A 21,282-nucleotide genomic window follows, 5' to 3' on the forward strand; every position below is an offset into this window, starting at 1 on the left:
TCTGCCTCTACCTCCTGCTTTCTTGGAAATGATCTCAAAGCCCAGAGGGGGATGGTGAACTGCTGGTGGCAGCATGGAGAGAGCACCCCTGAGGGGTCGTATTGAACTGGTTGCTTTCAGATATTCCCAGAATCACAATTGGGATCTCTTTGAGGAAGGTGTGGAAGGTATCTCAGAATGTCCTACTTGAGGACAAGAGTCTGGTCATTGTGTCCCACTTCTGTCTTCCAGGGTCACTATAGTGTTCCCCTCTTAGGCAATTTACTCCCTGTGCTGCTGAAACATGGCTCTGCATGAAAACACTGGATCCAGAAGGTGAGGGTGTGGCCCAGAGCAGCTCAATCATTGAAATCAAAGGGAAAACCACCTGGATGTTCCCATGTACTCAGTTATTCTAAATTTCATATTTATTCCCAATTACTGCATTGGACTCACTGTTCGTGTTGACACTACTATCATATTCCATAGATGACTAATTTTGTGGGAGAAAAAGGATGTGATTTAAAATCGGTGAGATTGAGTCCAAGGATGTAAAACTAGACCTACCTCCTTTGTTAGATCTCCCTTCCATGTTGTGAGTTGTCCTGAGATGACTCTCATGGAAATAATTACAACTCTGATGACTTCGAGGGTGATGGAGGTTGGGAGGTTTTAGATTCCACACAAGTGTTGTAATGTCCATCACCTATTGCCTTTCATTGCCACATACCTCACTTTTTAGTCAGGGGAAATGGAATCTGAAATATTTTGGTCACAGGTAATTGCATAAAAGATGCTTTTTTCCATTACTTTAGCTGGTGAGAATGGTGTGCATCTCATTTTAGCTGGGTCATTGGTGCTCTTTTTGAAAGGATTTTATGCTCCCCTGACACACCACATACCTGAGCTCTCATGATTTGAGGATCCAGCCAATGTCATGTGCTTCCTCTAGTGGAGGTTGTTCCCGAGCATGTTTGGCTCACTTTTGCCCACTTCTGCTGTTGGACTCCTGTTCTCCCAGCCACTGCTAGATACAATCTAGGTCACTCTTTGACATTTGTCTGACATTCCTGTGTCCTTATGGAGGACACGTCCAAGTGAGAGTTTGGATGGTCCATGGGAGGGATTTTTACTGTTTCCCTACTGTGGTAGGAGCGATTCACTCCATTTACCCACTAGGGAAATTCCACTTGTGGTTTGCATGGGTAATACTTATTGTGGGCCTGGGTCCCTGTGACTTTCTTTCTGGCTCCCACAGTCACAGTTCTCCAATCTAAGTTGTTCGATCTTCTGTTATGAACTCCCTTTGGGTGATGAAGACTGGAGTTTAAGGGCCTGGGCAGAGTCTGTGCCGTGTACAGAGCTGAGCCACTGGTCAATCTCATGTCAACAGGCAAAGCAAGCACTTCCTTTCTGCCATGATCTTGGTTGAACTTGAAATGTGGTATCCTGGAGGTTGACAACAGGGGTCATTGTATGGGGCATCCTTGACTTCCTGACCAGGTGACTTAGTTGATTGGTGACTTGAGTTTTCTTAGTTGGGCAAATTCTTCCTTGTTTGACACTCCATGCTACAGAGTCATGGTGTATAGCCTTCTACCTTCCTGATAACACAGGACAGATGCCTGTGACAGATGTTGCACATCATTCAAACTTGTGACTGGGTGGTTTCCATGTGTACTGCCATTCTGTAAAGAGAATGGCTTTTATCTGAAATTGTTTCATCTGAACGCCATAATCCTTAAATCACACTGGATTAAAGGAATTTGCCTATAAAAGACAATAGGTTCTATCATAGCATTTCCTATTTCTGTGAGCTGTTTAGCATGCTTCAAGATTGACTTGATCAGGAATTCAATGCTGGATATTCCTGGTCTGCTTTAGTCCTCACAAAATATGAAGTATTAAATTTCAGGGGGGTGTCCCCAACCTATGGTGAGTTGTATAAAAGAAATAAAGTACACAAATTTAATGTACTTCAATCATCCTGAAACCATCCCCCTGCTCCCTGGTCCATGGAAAAATTGTCTTCCATGAAAACAGTCCCTGGTGCCAAGAAGGTTGGGGACTGCTAAAATATATAATTTTGGATCAAACTCTATATTTCAATTAAGATCAATAGTTCATTCTGACGAAAACAATTTTCTAAACCTATAGTATGAGAACTGTTCCACTGCCTCTTGCTATTTACCACTTTTTTTGAGTCAAAAGTGCTACTATTACAGCAGGTCTTATTTTTCTGTAACTCAGGAGGAGCTATCCTAAGAGTCCCTGTGCGACTCCCATGTCCAACACCATGGTGTTGTCCTGAGCCCAAGGGTCTGAGAGTTTGGTACCATTCTCTATGGTGCACTTGGGGACCAAAATGAGATACTTGACCAAAACACATTGGCCCCTTGTTCTTCCACAATGTAGCCTTTTTCTTCTCCCAATGTTTACGAGTATAAGGAACTTTCCTCCTCCTGATTTTTAGTTACACTCATCCTGTTTCTCATTTTAATGAGTACTACAGGCTGAATGTTTCCAAATGTTTCTGCATGCATCTGCCAGTGTCTCTGAGGAGATCAACTCTTACTTTCTTGATTTAGTAATTCCCCAATCTTAATTACCTTCATGTTACTAATTTAGTTTTCTAAAAGATGGTGGCCGTTAGGTAACTGTCCTGATCTGTTTGTGTAGTGGCTGTCCTGCCTGAGCATAGGTACTGGTGGAGAGGCTCCACTGAGAATAACATTACTTCTAACTGGCTGAAGTGATGTCTACCTGGGTTGAAAGTCACCTGCTATACTCATATGTCCTCTAAAGCCCTGCCATTTTAGGTTCTATCCCTGAAAATGTCCCAGAGGAAACAAAGACCAACATACTAGAAGGTGGGAGCTGGGTGTACCTGTGTGGTGGCCACATGCCTTTGGTACCACTACACATATGCCTGTCCTAGACAGGTGGGGGAGGTGCTCATCATGGGCAGCAGTGCACTTTGTCTGAGCAGCCAGGTCCAGGCTGGAGAGATGGAGCTCAATTCTGAAACCATTGCAGTCTGCAGTATCATGTTGTTGGAGTAACTGACCTTTGGTCCAAACTGTGAGCCAGTGAGGTTTTCTGGGTGGAAAAGAAGGTAGCTATTGGCCATGGCTTCTGGTCATTAGCATCCCCCCTTTTCCTTGGAGGTGTCATTTTGCAGACAGTAGCTCAAATCTTGGGATAGCTATAAGATGGGCAATGCCAGGGCTAGTTCATAATGAACTTGCTGTTGGTAGGTAGAGCTGCCAGTAGATGGAAACCCTTCGACTACACACTATGAACTAGGTCAAACCCCAGGGATCCAACTGGCCAGACACGAAGTCTGAGGACTTGAGCATCTTACTCTAGGGAGTAAAGCTGGTTGAGAATTCAGCCAGTAGACTTGGTGTGAATCATCTTGGTCCTCAATGAGCCCATTTATTCCATATCTTTTTTGGTGGCTCTCAAAGTTTTATAGCACATTAGGGAGCTGACCTTTGGTGACTTCATCTACCAGGTCAGGTTTTGTGAAGATTACTGTGGTGCTATGTGTTGGAGTGCATCTCCTGAGATGCGGTCATATCCATGCTACTGTGGACTACCACCAATGGATTGTTTCCTGCTATGGATGTAGTTCTCAAAGAGTGGCTTGATCTGTCAGCAGGCTGATGGTCCACGGCCACTGTGGTCATACCAGGAAGGCATGTTAGATGTGTGGGGACTTATGTCCCTTCCCCAGTGATATTTTGGGCTTTACTGAGTTGCTTTCCACCTCCTAAACATCTGAAATCTGAAGTTCAATGTTTAAGTAATGGACCTTGCCTTTCGGCTTGTTGTCACACACACGTGATTTTTCAGTTTGAGCACCAGGAACGTCTTGTGGTAATAACACTGCCTGTGGAGAGAACAACTCCCCACAGAGCTTCCACCATGGAGCTCTGCCCAAGATCTGGTGCCTGATGCATGGTGGTGAGACAGAAACAGGTCTGCCTTACACCCAGGGTCTGCAGGAAAGTCAGGTCAATGCAGGTGGGCACCTTCTCCTGGTACTGGTTCTACAGGTATTTTTTGGTCCCATACATCCTGATTTTTCTCTGCCTTATTAGCATCTCCATGTAGTGGGTGGGTTGATGCAGAAGCTGAATCACATTTTGTAATTTCTTTAGAATGAACCGTCTGCCAATAAAGCTGGTGAGATTCCACTTGTAGACTGGGTGAGTCTGGACTACTGTCATGACTACCTTTACCAAAGGATGTGGTCAATTCATCCTCGGCAATTTTGGATAGGGGAATTTCTTACTCCCATGCGAGAACACAATTGCCATTTGGGAACCTTTAAAGTGTCTTTAAAACACACAATACAGCTGCTTGGGGTCACTGCTAAAAATTATTCAATGATACTTGTTAAACCTTGGTAAAGAAGGCTTTATACATGACCATCAATAGATATAGGGACCAATGGAGTGTCTTAGTTTGCAAGAACAATTGAACTCAAATCTGAGCACAGCATGAGCAAGTGGGAATTTTTTGCCAGGGAGTAGTGTGGGGTCAGGGATGTAAAATGATTGAGATGCATCAGAGATAGGTCAGTTCAGCCACAATTGCCCTTCATAGGACTTCTGCTGAAGATGAGCCAAGATCAGACATCACCCAGTGGATAAGGGAGGATGAGGAACCAGATCATATATTGAAGATAATCAGATATCAGCAGTGGGGAGTTCTTGCAAAATGGACTTAGCAAGTTTCTTTAAACCTTGGCTTTACGAGTACACAGATGGGCCTAGGGAAAGTTTCGCAAGCCTGACTCCCATTTGGCCAAGCAAGGAATCCTGATTGCTACCCATGTCTTCACCTGCAGCTTAATATGAAGGGTAACTGTCATCCTTGTCTCATTAGGAACCTCCACTAGACGGGGCTTAGAGAATGTTGCCTTGCGATCTGAGTTGCTGGCCTCAAGGAGCTGTCGGTAGAATTCTTCCTTTGTCAGAGATGGGTTATGATGCTTCACCTCTTCTACTCCGAAGGGTTATGAAGCAGATCCATAAGGTAATTGCCTCTCTGCAGAAAGCATTTGTTAGATGAGACCAAACCCCTCTGTTCCGTAAGCACAGTAATCCCTTACTGAAGCTGAAATGGTGATGGCTCTCACCCAAGAGCATTGCAGAGGAGCTCTGAGTAAGGTATTGAATATCAGGAGACCTGTAAGCAGGGGTGACAGGTGTGCTGTGTGTCCCTCCTTGGATTTCTTCTTGAGCTGCCTTGTAAACTGCCTTGGGGCACCTGATCAAGGAGTCTATCCTCCTTGATAGCTGACCTGCAGAGGGGGGCCGCATAGGAGACTTCGTTCTCATACCCTGGAGAGCCGGGCTAGTTTGTCTTCAAGATGACTCCTGAGAAGCCATTTGTCCATTCAGTTTAACTTAGCTGTAGTCATGTAATTTTATTCTGCCATAGAGGAAATAAGTGGAGTTGATGTGAACTTTAGGATCATCTTAAAAAAAACGAGGAAAATCTCTTCATCTTCTACAGTTGTCTTTATGACTCTCACCGAGAGTCCTCCCTCTTCTGTTCATTGTTCCCAGAGAGGGGGAGTGTGCCTTGTCTAAAAGATGCGTCCAGTGGGGTGGGATGTGCCGGCACAGGGCCACTCTCCCATTCACTGCTCTGATCGACCACTGAAGGAAGAGTGGTGCTGGATTTGGAAAGTGGATCTGGAACCCCCAGGTCAAGGATGTCTCGGTGGGTATGCAGGTTGGTCTCCCCACAGCACCCATCCCCTTCTGCCCAGGTGTCCAGTCTTCAGATATCGACTGCACAGCAGGAATACGTGGCCTAGGCTTAGTGAATAGCCTCATGTAGGAGGGACATTTCTAAGCTTGTCCAGACAGGGGAATTTTTTCTCTTTTGCTGTCATCTTACGTTCTTGTATCTAAGATAACTCGCCACTCTTATAAAGGCTTCCTATGAGTCCTATTTTTTTTTTTTTATTTTTGGTAATGAAAATGACCGGAAACATCAAGGCAAAATTGTGGGACCAATCTACAACATCACTTTGGCATAGAATGTATATGGATGACTGATTTTTTTCTTCCTGGGTGACTAAACACTTGTCAACTAGATTTCTTCTTGTCTTACAGAAAGGAGTTTACTACAAATCGATGAGGTATGGCTCCTAAAACACTCACGCATGTGGTACTGATGCTCCTAAAACATCGGGTTTTTTTTATTTCAGCATATTATGGGGGTACAACATTGGATTCTTGAAAGGATATTTCAGAAGCCAGGAAACAACCCTTCTATGGATTAGTTTCTATTTAAAAAGTGGAGGGTTCAGAGAAAGGACACTGAGGGTTTAAAATTACCTTTCCCAGTCAGGGAAGTGGCATGATTTGTCCTATCTAGATCACATGCTTCTGAGCATGGGGCTTTAGTCTTAGTACTTGAAATCGAGGTGCTCACCACTGCTGCTTACTAAGGCCTCTGGGGCTGATAAGCAGACACCTTGACTGGAAAGTCTCACTACTAAGCACCCAGGTATGTGTCAGGTGAGCCACTCATTAATCTGGCGAATGTGCAGCGCTCCCTCTGCCTGGGGACGTGCTGTGGAGACGCCAGGCTGAACGATCTGATTGACTGTGGAATTTGGAGAGCTGGCACCGATGCTGGGCCAGCGGTGTAATCTGCTCACCAGGAACTTCCTCTTACTGCTCGTGTCGCTGTTCCTGCAGGAGCAGTTGTAGGTGTCCTTGTCCTGTAGTTCACAAATCTGGGGGACGACAAACTAGATGATCAAATGGATGTGGCTGGAGGTGTGGTTGCTGCCTCCTGGGGGTAGGGGATCAGGTGCTGGGATTGTAGCCATGGAAGCCTCTGCTGAGGGAATGTGTGGAAGGAATGGGTTGCTTGATAAATGCTTTAGTCTGTTGTTCCTCTGCTTCTCTGATCTTCAATGCTGAAATGTGATCAGGCAGCGTTGCAGCTTGTTGTAATCTAATGTCTTCAATTTTGGGTTTGGTGGTTCTGTGGAGGTTGAAAACAATTTTTCCCCAGGCATCTGTGATGGCTAGCCAAACCGTATCAGTCACTGTGTATAGCATAGCAACATGTGGCTTCTCCAGTGCTTTGAGTGTATCTCAAAAGAGCAACTAAAAGTATATATTGCACAAATCTTGTCAGTCATGGTACTGACTTCCAACTTTCTAGATTGCACTCTTCTGTCATTGTATTTGAGCCTATCTAGGCCACTACTGAATTAAATTGAGGTCATTTTTTGACCCTTCTCTTCCAGACTTTATTGTTGACATGTGTCCATATGGGGATCATTTCCATTCAAGAAAGAGATGGCCTGGGTGATGTTTCTCACCACCTATCTGTTCTGGTGGAGATACTCCCTTTTACCCCTAGCGAAGGAAGGCTCACTGGATGTGGGTGCATGGGCTGTATCAGTTGTAGACCTGGGTCCCAGTGTTTTACCCTGGCTCCCATATCCTTGGCACTCTGACATCAGGTGTTCAATCTTCTCTGCTATGGATTGTTTCTGGGTAGTCAAGGGCCTGGCAGCCTCAATGCTGTATGCAGAGCTGACCTGCTGGTAGTTTCCATGTGTGACAGGGGAAAGGCATTTCCCCTCTGCTCCAATTTTAGGGTGAGCTCCAAACATGGTTTCCTAGAGGTTGACAAATATGTCCTGTCTGTGGAACACGCCTTGCTTTCCTTGCTCTGTGGTGAGATGGTGAATTGAGGAAATTATCCAACTGGAGAAACTCCTCACTTGACATGCTTCTGTGTTGTAGAATCATGGTCACTTCCTTCTTCCTGACATCACAGGGTATGTGCCCATGGTAGGTGTTACAAGTCACTTACTTGTAAGATTGGGTGGTTTTCACATGTGTGCCTTAGCAAAACCAATGGGTTTCAATTGAAACTGTTCCATTCAAAAATCTTAATCTTGCAGTCCAAATGGATTAAAGATTTCTCTAGAAATTAAGTTCTATTTCTTGTTTCTCTGAGCTCTCTAGCATCCTTCTGAATTGACTTAAACAAGTTCTCAACATTGGATGTTCCTGGTCTGTTTTAGTCCTCACAAATGGCAATTAAGTGCTGAAATTGAGTCAGGATTGAATTCTACATTCCTTTTAATAAGGATAAGTTATAGTGATAGAACTTTTTCCTAAATCTGTAATAGAAAGTAACTGTTCCCTTCTGTTATTATGATATTTTCATTTTCAGGAGTCAGACATTCTGTAACTTCAACACTCTAATCTCCCCTTGAAAAGTCACAGATGTCCACAGGTTCTAAATACTAGGACAAGAACACTTTTGGTAATTTGTCTACTTCTGAGTGGTAACTTCTTAGAAGTGACTCCAGGAATTGAGGATGGTAAACCAGTGATGGGGTAGACAGCAGCTGCTGAAAGAAGTGGAGTTTAATTTGTAACATAGAGATCACTGGGGTTCAATTCTACCGAGGTCTCTGAGAAAGTTACAGAATGTATCTCAGAATGTCCTTACTTGGGGACAACAGGCTAGTCACTCCTCCCTACCTCTGTCATGATCATCAGTTTTCCTTTCCTCCTGAGGGGTTGATCCCCAGTTCTGAGATGTGGCTCTACATGAAAAAAGGGCAGCAGGAGGGGGTGAGGGTGTGGCTCTGGATGGCCCAGTCATTCTAATAAAAAGGCAAACCACCTGGATGCTCCCTTCTGCAGAAAAATGTTCTTGGTGTCTACAGAAGCAGTGAGAATTCAGTAACTGGGAATGAACAATATAAAATTAAATAATAAACTTCATTATATTCTATGGATAACTTTAAATCTCATGCTTTTTCTCCCACAAAAAATAGGTGGGATTATGTGTCCACATGGATCTATAACTAGATTTACCTCATCTGTCACACTCCCTTACAGACCTTGAGTTCTAAGATGACTGAAAGACGTTCATAACTCATTCCTCGGTTGACAGTAATGAAGGTTAGGAGCTTCGGGTTTCCATCTGTGTGAGTATTGTAATGCCCATCACCTATTGCCCTTCACTGCTACATACCTCAATATATACTTGGGAAGAAATGGGATCTGAAACACTTTGTTCACATTTGGTTTTGTAAGGGATGTTTTTCTGTTCTTTGATCTCATGAGAATGTATTGTCTTGGGTCATTAATCCTTTTCACAAAAGTATTTTTCTCTGACATCACTTTCTCGAGCTCCGGTGAGTCGGAGCCTAGCCAGTGTCATATGCTTCCTCTAGGAGAAGCTGATGTCAGTCGTGTGGCTTGGTTTTCCCAATTCTTTAATGTTTGACCCCCCCCCCCATTCTCCAGGCCACTGCTGGGTAAAACCTAGGTCACTCTGACTTACCTTACAGATAATCCTGTTGTTTAAGTGCCTACATGGGGACCATTTACAAGGTAGAGTCTGGGATGGTCCAGGTGAGGTTTCTTACCATTTCCCTGTTACGATACAGTTACACTATTTTACTCCAGGGAAGACCCACTGGATATGGATTATGTAGGCCTGGGTCATCAGGGCTCTATCCCTGGTTCCCACATGCAGGGTTCTCAGATCTCAGATGTTCAATCTTCGGTGCTGTGGACTCCATAGGGTGAACAGCTGAGGTTAAGCGTCTGGCAAGTCAATGCTGTGGGTAGAGCTGACCCATTGGTAGATACCATGTCTGACAAAGGAAGGATTTCCTCCTCTTTGCTATGATGAACTTAGGTTGAGCTCCAAACAGTTTCCTGCAAGCTGACACAGGTTTGTTCTCTCTATGGAACATCCCTTTCTGACTTGCTGTGGAGAGTGAGTTGATGGTGAATTGAAGGATTTGCCCAACTGGGAAAACTCATTGCTTGACACTCCATTCTGAAGAATCATTGTGTGTAGCTTTATACCTTCCTAAAATCACAGGACAGGTGCCTGTGACAGATGTCACATTATTCTAACTTGTGACTGGATGGTTTCCATGTGTGCTGCCTTCTGTAAAGTCAACAGGTTCCTTTTGAAACTGTTCTATCTGAAAATCTTAATCCCTGAATCCTATTGGAATACATATTTGCCTAGAAAGGAAAAAATAGACCATGTCTCAACACTTCCTGTGAGCTGTCTAACATGCTTCAAGAACCACTTAATCAAGAATTCAACATTGGATATACCTGGTCTGTTTTGTCCTCAAAAAAGAGAGTTACAAAGTCCTGAATTGCAAGTTCTGTACCTAACTCTACATTGCAATTAATAAGGCTAGTTCATATTGATGAAAGTTGTCTAAATACAGAAAATAACTGCTATATTCCTGCTATACTTTATGATGATTTCAGGGGTCAGCCATGCTACTGTTACAACCAGGAGGTCCCATCCCTTAGGTTGATCTAACTCACAGATGAGCTGTACATAGAGGAGCCCACATTTGAATTGCCTGTCCTGTGCCATGGATGGTCTCCAAACTCAAATGTGTTAAAGGCTTGTATTTTTTTCCATGGTGCACGTTAGGCACCAAAATGAGATTATTTGAGTGAATGAAACAAATACATCAGACCCTTGTTATTCCTCATTTTTACCTTTTCATCTTTTCATTTTCCTGATACTTCCAGGTACCAGGAAGTTGATCCTTCTGATCTTTAGCCATCCTTATTCTATTATCTCATATTCTAAAGAGTACTATATTTTAAGTGGCTTATTTTCATCTGTTTTTGACTTCCTATTCTTTGCTTTGCCACTCCTTGCTACTGTCTTTGAGTATATCAACTCTACATTTTCATTTTTTGACCTTAATGATTATCTTCATGTTGTATAGGTAAATATCTCTAAAAGGATGGTGCCTTTGGGTGAGTACTCTCGCCCTGAAGGGTTGTGTTGTCTTCAAGTAGAAATTTGAGGAGACATTTGTCTGCTGTGTTTCACTTAGCTGCAGTTGTGTGATATCATCCTGCCCCACAGGTTATAAGTGGAGGTGACATCTGAAGTTCAGGATCATGCCCTTAGAAAGGAGAAAAGAGGTAACTTTCCTCCTCTCTTCCATGGTTCTCTTCGACTGAGTCACTCTTTGGGAATGGTAGAATAAAAGGGGAGGAAGAATTGTGACTCCATTCTTATAGGTGCCTTATCTAGAAGTGTTTCCAGTCACATAGGATACTCCAGCAAAAAAATGTTTCATTTGTTACCCTGATCCACCATTGAAGGAAGAAAATGGTCCTGGAATTGGAAAAGGGGTCTGTAACCCCCCAGATGAAGGACATCTCAGTGGGGTATGCATGTTGGTCCCCCCAGAGAACCCCATCCATATGTGCCCAATTGGACAGATGTCAGCATCTGCACACAGAAGGAATGGAAGGTGGCTCAGAGCTGGTGGATAACCTCATGCATTAGTAAGATAGACATTTCTAGGCTTGCCCCAGCTGGTATGGAAGTTTGATCTTGTTCTTCCTTGTGATACTGAGTTTTTTTGTCATGTGCTCCCAATTAAAATACCTTACTGACCAGACCAAGGCTGCTAAAATAACATCTCTTCTATGTTTGTTACCGTGAAAATCATGGGAAATCACAATATCTTCGGTCAAGTGGAATATGCACAGAAGTTTGATTTCCCTTCTTGGGTGACTATTAATATTTTTCAACCACTGCATTTTTCTTATTGGGTCCTGTAGAAACGTGGTTATTACAAATGGTTGTGACATGGCTCCAAGAGCACTCAAGCATGATACTGATGCTTCTGAAACTTGGGCTTGTGAAAAGACATTAACAGAACCAGGAAATAACCCTTTGAATGCTCAGCAACACGAGTTTCTGATACAGACAAGGGGAGAGTTCAGAGAAAAGGAAGGGAGACCCTAATATTTAAAAACAGTCTTTCCCAGTTTTAGGAAGGTGGCATTCATCCCATCTAGATTATGTGCTTTCTAAGAGTGGGGATTTTGTCTGTGTTGAAATAAATGGTTCCTTACAGCTGCTCACTAAGTTTTCATGGATTATAGGATAAGCAGACACTATAAAGTCTCAGTATGAAATACTCAATTTGTATGACCTGTGTCATTACTTATCCAGTCTGGAGAAGGTGTGGATGTGCTGTGGAGAAGTGATTCTGGACAGAGCCCAACTTAGGGGAATTTGGCAAGGTGCCGTTGAACCTGGGCCAGCCCTGCAAGCCACTCTGGGAATTTCTTGATCATCACTTAATTTCAGGTAGAGGTACCTGAGGATGGTTACTTGAGCGCTGTCTTGGAGAACAATGGTTATCATTGGGAAATACTCCTCTTACCTGCAGAGTTTGCTCTAGGTTTGTGCTGCTTTCTACCTGAAATCATTACTTCTGTCAGTCACCACACAGTGCTTGGAGACCACTGAGCCAGAATCAACACAGGTCAGTAGGATTGGATGAGTAGGAAGATCTAGGTGGAAGTTCCAGGGTGATCTTGGGTGTTTCTGTGTGGGGTCTGTAATGATTGGACCAAAGGTTTTCATATCCTTCTAAGCTCAATGCTGGAGAGGGAGAGGATAGGTGGGCATGGAGAGTTTGTGTCCTCTCCATTTCCTTGAGTGTGCTGGGTCTCAGGTTAGTGACAAGCTGGACTCAGGGCTACAGTGATAAGGGACTGGGGGTTTGCATGCTGCAAAGTAGAAGCTCAAACCTATACTCTGGAGGGTTTCCAGTGTTCTTGGCTTCCTCTCTGCATGTGAGTCCCAAGGGACTGAGCTTGGTCCTGATCCAAGCTGACCAGATATAATGTACCTGCTGTAGACCTTGTGTTTGTCCTATAAATCTATGGATCCAAAGATCCTTCCTCCACTTTTGGGCAGGTCTGCAGCTTTGTAAAGCCTTCCTTGGGCGAAAGAATAGGTGTGTGGACCTACTCTTGGTTCCTACTTCTGATTAATCTTCTTTGGGTGCCTTTGAGTTTCCCTGGCCCCATCCTGTACATCTGGCACAGTCCACCGAAGATATACTTTAGGAGATACTCTGCACTGGGATGTGTTTGAAGCCAGACACACAAGGCTTGTCCTTCCAGCTCACTGTCCATTGTCTATCTTTTGATGCTGGGCACTTCCTGAGATGTCTGGAGAGCCCATGGTGAATTTCTCCTAGTTGCTGAGGGATACGGTACATTGCCCATGTGTCTTGTTTGTAGGTAGGCTCTGGTGAGTTTGATCGCTTTTTGGCCTTGTACATTTGCTTAATCTGAATAGAAAATGACTTGGATAATGTTCTTGGAATCAAGGTGAAGGGATCTTTTTGGTTCTTCTTTCCTGCAGCTGTGCAGCAGAACATGGACTCCCCCGAGTCTTGCAGTACACTTGCAAAGAGCAGGTATTTTTCTAATGGTGACATACTTAAAAGGCTCTAGTAGAATTTTGAGGAAACGCCCTGGTCAGTGAAGCTACTTGGAAATTCATGCTGAGGAGGCAAAGCCCTGAACATAGAATGCAGGGTCAGTGATATCCCCAGACCTGAAACAACAATGTTCAGTTGGTGTCAGTGTTAATATGAGAAGGAAAGAGGATTTCTGCTCCATGGTCAAAAACACTATTTTCTCTAGGCAGGAAGGGCTCAGTGTTCAATTCAAGGAGAGGGGATTCTGACTCCATCCCCATCACCACATTGTCTGAATGCTGGGCCTGTCTCGCTCCTCTGGGGGCAGGAGTGAGCTCTGTCTGATGTGGAAGCAGCTGCTGGTCATGCTCTCCATGTCTCTGTTCCCCTCAGAGCTGTCCTTGCAGGTGTTCTCTTGTGGATATGGTATCTAGCTGGAACAATAGCTGCCCCTGTGGAGAAGGGTAGAGATCAGAGCTGTCTGTGCAGACTTTGCTGTGTCTGCAGGGTGAGAAATGTCCAGCCTCTTCTGTAGGTATGCTGGCTTCAGCTGGTGAGAAGCAGGACCTCCTGGTCCCTCTGAAATATGAAGGCTCTCCAAGCAGCTTAGCCTTTCTGGGGTGAGGAAGTTAAAGTGTTTAGTGGTCTGGGTCAATACAGTTGGCTCTTCTGGCAAGATAATCATCTTAAGTTTCTCTCTTCTCGTATGTGGAACAATTGGGAAATAACTGGTATATTTCTGCCTTTATGGATAGATTCCAGAAAATCTGGAATACTGTTAATTGCCTACTTAATTTCTTGCATAGGAGACTTAATTAAGCCTTAACAAAAAAGATTTGTTACTTATTTCATGGCATGTATGCCTTCATTTGAAAGTTCAGCTAAATACCATTCATAACCTTAACATCTTTGTGGTAAGGGTAAGAGGGTATGTGGCAATTCTTGATCCAACACCCCTAGGGAAAGAACACTCATGGAGTTTTCATTTGAAATATGGAGGAATCTGTGATCTACTGGCTTTTCCTTTTTTGAATTTTATTTTATTAGACAACCTTCAACATTTCAATATTTCTTCTGAACTTAAAATGATTGCATTTTAAAATTGAGCCATGTATTAAGATTTAACAAAAAAATTTATGAAAAGCTATTTCTGTGATATTTACTGTTGGCCCATCAATGGGGGTAGCATTACAATACAGGTAGTTCATAACCAAGTGTGCAAATCAGGTGTATTAGGGGGATAATTACTACTTTCTAAACAATATCATTTGTGATGCTGGGGACAAGGTGGGGTGGGGAGGGTGGCAGAGACAACAAATACCTCTGACATAGAAGCATTTATTCAACTTGCATTTTATGAAGTTACATTATTGGGTAAAGGACTTACTGTGTAACTTTACATTACACAATATTACTAGTGGGCAGGCAGATAACAAGACTATGAAATTCTCTAAAGAGGTTACATGTGAAGTTTCTCACATTTTTGGCATATCTAAGAATTAACTGAAGAGTTTGCTAAAAATACAAGTTTGTAGGACAAACCAGATTTTAATTTACTGGAACTGGGATGGAACCTAGCAATCTGTTAGTTATTAAACAACTCAGTGATAAAGAGGATACTATGGAATCAAGCTTGTCTGCACTTGAACTGGACAAGCGGAAGGATGAGTAGGACAGAATAGACATTAATAATAGAACCAATCTAGAGGCAAGCACAAGCCAAGATGTTCTAGCTTAGATAAAATGGCTCAGAGTAGAAAAGATCCCCAGAATCAAGCTAAAAATTCTGGGGATGAGGATGTTGAAACTAAGGTTTCAGAATAAGGAAATGGAACAATGCTTCTAATTTGATTCTACTAATCTGATCCCATTGATCTACCAAGCCATGGAGTGGGGCATGCACAGTAGCACTCCATCATTACATGGCAGTGGTAGAAGCAAAAATTTGGAATTACTCTATTGGACAATTTTTAAAATTCCAATATTTCAACTTCATAAAATGCTTCTATTTAAGATGTATATTAAGTTATGTTAATGCAAGTTGAATAATTGGAATTCTTCCATATATGTAAGGATAGGCAGTCAAAGATAAATGTACTATAAAATACCCATTACCAAATAAGAATGAAATAATCTTTTCAGCAGGTTTCTCAGGTATTTCTTGTCATGATTCTTGACACTCCATAGGAGCTCAGTAGCAGTTTTATTGCTGCCTTTTAATGGTTTTTTTCTTTTTCTAATTTCAGAATATTACGGGGGTACAAATGTTCAGGTTGCACATTACCTTTGCCCCACCCAAGTCAGAGCTACAAGTGAGCCCCCCGCCAGACAGTGCGCACCGCACCCATTAGGTGTGAATATACCCAACTCCTTCTGCCTCCTGCCTGACACTTGATGAATGTTACTGCTGTATTTAATGGGATTTTGAGGGTAAAATTTTCTTTAATGATCAAAAGTCTTGGAAGGATGAAAGCACTTGATACCCAGAACGGTATTCAATTCCTCCTGAAGTTTTGTTTCTTTCTTTTGAGCAAGCTGAGAGCAGAGTTTTGATACCTCCAATTTGAGTTGGTTATTTTCATCTTTCAACTTCACACCATGCTTGAATTTTTTGCCTTAAATTCTGATGACCCAATAATTTAGCATAGAAATCTTATTTAGCTGTTTCTCAGTTGCACCATGTTCATTCAACAATGCCTGTTGCTCTGCTTCAAATGCCTCCAGTTGTAGCCGACAAGGTTGTGCTGTGTTATGCAGTTCTTCATAAAGGAGACAACACTTACTTCAGTTAATTCTGTGGTTGTATTTTCTTCCAGATTTTTTTTTTCTTTTTAAGACTAGTCAAGTGCAGTAGTGAGGACAGGGGAAAGTAGTAGAACACGGAGTTCAACTGTAACTGTGAACAATCTACCTTTGGACCAGCCTTCTTCCAGATTTTCTTGCTTGCTTATCTTCCAGTTTACTAAAGTCGTCCTCTTGTTGCTTAAGTTAGTTCTGCAAATCAGTTGTTGAAAAGAAGAAACTGGTTTCCTTAATTTCTGCTTCTTTAAGTGCTGACTTGGTCTGCAGATCTAGATGCACCCTTGCATATTCTAGATTTGTGCTCTCAGTTGCCAGTATCTGATGTTAAACATCCTCTGCACTTTCCTTGGCCTTGGCCACTTCAAGTAGTGAGGAGTTCTCCAGCTTAAGATCTATCTCATTAGCTGTTAATGCCATATAGCTTTCAAACTGAGCAGTAACATCCCCAAGGTTTTGTGCTGTACTATGACATTGTTCCTGCGAAAGCAGGGTGGCCTGAGTTGTGATTCTGAAAGGATACTGGTCCTTTCAATACTGCTAACCTTTTCACACCACAAGCACCTGGAGATGGTGAGCAACTGGAAGGGTCATTAAATCATTTCAGGGGCACCTTAGGAGAAGACATGCTGATGACCAACTCCAGAAGCTGAAAGTCACTGCCACTCCTCAACAACTGCCTGCAGACTTGGCTTTTCCTTAATGTAGACCCTGAAAGAGGAAATGAGAGTACCTCACAAAATCCTTCCTGCTTTAAGAAGCAACCACCAATGTGTAGGGGCTTGAAATTTATCTTAGAGTTGGAGACCACAAATTTGAAATGGCTCTCACATGGATGAAATCAAGTTAAGGTTGGGTTCCTCTCATGTGGCTCCAAGGACAGTGTGATTTCTTGATTTAACCATGTTTAGAGGCTCCTTCTAAGGGAAGAGGGAAGATTTCTGGAACTTACCTGACTTTGAACATCAGTGTTTCCCCTTCATATTTCCTTGCCGTGTCACATAACATGTTGACAGTTTCTAAACATTAGAACAAGGGCTTCTGTGGTGGTCATTTATCTGGTCATGTATCTGGTACTATTTGGGAAGTGACCCCAGATAGGCCTGAATAGTCTGGTGAACAGGTGTCACATGGAGGGAGCAGCCATTGAGGGGTGGTATTGCCCTGGCCACTTGGAGGTGACTGGGGCTCAACCCCACTGGGTCTGTGTGAGGAAGGTGCAGAATGTACCTCAGAATGTCTTCCCTACTTGGGAACTGGTCTCGTCTCTTATCCTCATCACTCTGTGCAACGATCACAGTAAGTTTTCTTGCACCAGAGGCCTCAGGTCCCCTGGACTGCCCAGATGTGGGCCTGGGTGCAAGTAAGTGGATCAAGAGAGTGAGGGTGTGGCCTGGGGCAGCCAAGTTAATAAAGTAGAAAGCACTGGATGTTCTGCAAAAGAATGGGCTCAGTGCTTACAGAAGCATTGGGGATAATGAAATAATTGAGTATCAGTGTAAAAGTTGAACATAACTTATTAGAGTCAAAGGGATGAGTTGTGATTTTAAATCTCTCACTTTTCTCTCACAAAACACATGGAATTGTGTGTTGATCTATCTAGTTAGACCTACCTCATCTGTCAGCTCTCCCTTAGATCTTATGAGTTCTAAGGTGACTGTTGAACATAATTACAAGTGATCCCTCTGGGCGTTGTGGTGGCTTGGTTTGGTCTTTACACGTGTGACTATTGAGATGTTACCACCTGTTGCCTATCGTTTCCATACACCTCACTATGTTAGGAGAAATGGGATCCGAAATACTTTGTTCACAATATAGGTCCCAATGAATTCTTTCCTCCATTCCTTGAACTTGTAAGAATAGCGTGCATCTGATCTGAGTGGAACCATCAACTTTCATTTCCTTTGTGAAAGGAATTTCCTCCTGATGTATCACTTCTGAGCTCCCATGAATTGAGGAAGCAGCTAATGTCATGCTCTTCCTCTAGTGGATGCTGCTGTCAACCGCATTTGGCTTTAGCTTTGCCCACTTCTTTTGCGGGGAAAAACTGAGCCAATGACTACGTTTTCTGTATGGGAGAGGTAGCTTTTGGTCATCCCTTCCAGTTGGGCCCTTCCTGTGTTTTTCCTTGGAGATGCTTTTCGGGGAAGAAAGGCTTCAGTAGTCCAGGGGAATGGGTATAAGAGGAAAGAAAATAAACAATGTGCGGGCTATGTCTATAATTTGCTGTTGGTCACATTACAAATGCTGTGAGCAGATGCAAACCGCTTTATCCTGTACACTGATAATCAACGTGATTAACAAGCACTGTAGCGTGGCAGTAAAGCTGGTTAGAATTTAATCAGAACTGGTGCGTTTACTTGGTCCTCAGCAATGTGCCCTTGGTAGTCTGCACCCTGCAGGTGGCACAGGAGGTTTGATACCACACGGAGGACCTTATCTTTGGTATCTTTGTCCACCAGATCAGGCTTGGTCGAGATTACTATGGTGCTGTGTGTGTCAGGATCTGCTTCCTGAGTGACGTAGGGTGCTTCTGTGGCGGTGACGTCCATGTAACTGAGGACTACTGCCAAGTAGACTGTCTCTGGCTTTCAATGAACTTCTTTGCATGCCTTCAAGTGCCTTCCTCTGACACTGAGTGCCAGTGGGCTGATACCACTCTGGTAATACCAGGAAGGTCTCCTGGATGTTTGAGCAGCTCCCTCTGGATTTTAGCTCATGACTGATTGCATCTTTTTCTGCAGCAGTGACATCTTAGGCTGATGGATTTCCTTTCCGTGTTTGAAACATCTGAAATCTCAATCTCAAAGTCCTGGCAACTGACTTTCTCCATTCATCTTCCTGCCCAAGTTTTCTGACTTCCAGTACCAGAGGACATCTTGTGTGACAATACCACTGCCTCTGGGAAGCGTGGCTCCCCACAGAGCTTGCAGCATGGAGCTCTTCCCTGAGCTCTGGTCCTCAATGCTGGTGATGCAGGCAGGGCCAGGTTTGCTCCATGTCCAGGGCTCTTAGGTGTTAGTGAGGTCAGCACTAGGGCCCACCTTCTGATCATACTGGCTGTTAAGGTTCTTAGTCCCCGTGTCCTGACTTCTGCCATATTAATATCTTCACTTAATGGATCATGGGATGCAGAAGATGAATCTCATCTTGGGGTCTCCACTTCAGAATGAATCATCTACTTCCAGTAAAGCTGAGAATTGACTGGCGAATGTCGTGAGTCTACGTGATGCTGAAGAATGAGCCTGTGAGTCTGGGGTGCTCTGTCACAATCGCATTCACAGAAAAGGTGTGGCCAATTAGCCTCAGTTGTGCTGAGGGGAGTTCAACTTGCTTATTCACATGGGAACAGACTTCTGAGCTCATAATTGCCTCCTGGTGTGTGCCCAAATGTTTTATTTGTAGAGAGCAGAGTTGTCAGCTACTTTGAGGCATCTTGGATAGACACTCAAATGTTGCCATGTTACCCCTTCAAGTAATGGTGTCCAGCTTAGGACAAAGGTGTTTTTTGTATGAACACTTCTATTAGAGTACTGTCCAAAAATGAAACATGTTGAATATTTCATGTTTTTCATTATTAATTACTTCTGGTGGCTGGTCACCTTGAAAGTATGATACCTTTAAATAGAAACTTACTCCCCTTTGGCTGTAGAGGGAAGTCTTTCAGTCAACATTAACTGCAAGTGTTTAACTGAGCCTTTCTTGCTGTCTGAAATCACTCATAGAAAACAGGGCTCCTGTTTCTCATCCAAACTAGAGATGGCTATGAAATACTGTCCTTCAAAAAGAGGAGGGCACTTACTCTCAGTTCCTACTTGATATCATCCTACTGCATCCTTGGGGGGAGGGTCTCTGGAATTGCTTTTTCAAATCGATCCTTCTGTACCAGAACAGAAGTGGCTACTCAATTGCTGCAGCAAAAAAACAAAACAAAACAAAACCCAGAACTAGAAAACACAACAGATCGTGTCATTTAAAGATGGAAAATGTCAGAAGGCTGTCCTCTCTAAAAGAGGTCCCCCCGTCATCGTCAGGGTTTTGAGGGTCAGAGGTCCTTCCTGTTTAGCACTGAAAGCACAGGGCTGGTCCTCAGTGACTTTCCCAGACACTGAGCACCTGGGACACATCAGTAGTAAGATGATCTCAGCTCATCCTGGTGAACCTGGGGGCTCGCATGTGGGGTATGGATTGGAAACTATTTCTTTCCCTGGAACATGTTGTCAGGGAGAGGCTACTGTGCAGTATGACAGTCACTGTGGCAGGCTGTGGTTAATTTCCACCACGACTTTCTCATTGTGAGTGATTGACACAGGGATGAGTTCCCCTTTAATGGCACAAGATAAACAGAGAAAAAACTCTAGTCCCATGACAGATTACTCTAAAATAGTTACACTTTTTAAAAGCTTAAACTTATTTGTCTTCTAAAAGTCTTTAAAATATACTTGTTATGTTTTAGCTGTTTTGTCACTGTTCAAAAAAACTATTTGAGAACTATTAGAGCACAGCTAGGAAGAGTTTATTCAGCATCATGAATAAACTTTGTGTCCATAAATCTGTTTCTTTCTAAGAATGCTATATTAATGAAATTATTAAGTATCTAACCTTTTGTGATTGGCCTTTTTCGCTCTGCAAAATTCCTTGGAGACTTGTCCAAGTTGTGTTTCAAAGCTTGTTCCTTCTGTTAGTGCTGAGTGGGTTTCCATAGTATGTATGCACCACACTCTGTAACCCTGCACCCATTCAAGGACACGTCAGTTGTTTTCAGTCAGTTTTTGGCAGGTTTTATTTATAATAAAAACATTAGGTTTTTGGGTGAAAGTGTTCATCACTCTTGGGAAACATGAGCCTTGTTGTCCTCAGACAGGGGTGTGCTCTTCAGTGTTCCCTGGGGCTCCTCACAGGCGTTGTCTTGACTGAGCTACCCCTGGCTGGGGTGGGGCGCCATGCCCTGGGCCTCTTCCCAGATGTCCTGGTTTATTAAGGCAGCCTTTTTTTTTTTTCTTAGCTGTGTTTTATTTTATTTTATTTTTTTTTATTTCAGCAAATTATGGGTGTACATATGTTTAGGTTACGTGTATTGCCCTTGGTTCCCCCCCCCCACCGAAGTCCGTGTTTCAAATATGTCCATCCTTCGGGTAGTGCGCATTGCACTCCTTGTGTATACAAATACCCCTCCCCTCCTCCCTCTTCCCCCTCCTCCCACCACC

General features: G+C 43.3%; 1 pseudogene; it reads right to left on the reverse strand.

Annotated features, from left to right (window-relative positions):
* Positions 1–6,520: 6,520 nt before the first annotated feature.
* LOC105826313 lies at positions 6,521–17,083 on the reverse strand (annotated as a pseudogene).
* Between the last annotated feature and the right edge of the window lie 4,199 nt (positions 17,084–21,282).

This window comes from Propithecus coquereli, unplaced genomic scaffold (assembly GCF_000956105.1).
Source record: "Propithecus coquereli isolate 6110/MARCELLA unplaced genomic scaffold, Pcoq_1.0 Scaffold88, whole genome shotgun sequence".
Classification (NCBI taxonomy): domain Eukaryota; kingdom Metazoa; phylum Chordata; class Mammalia; order Primates; family Indriidae; genus Propithecus; species Propithecus coquereli.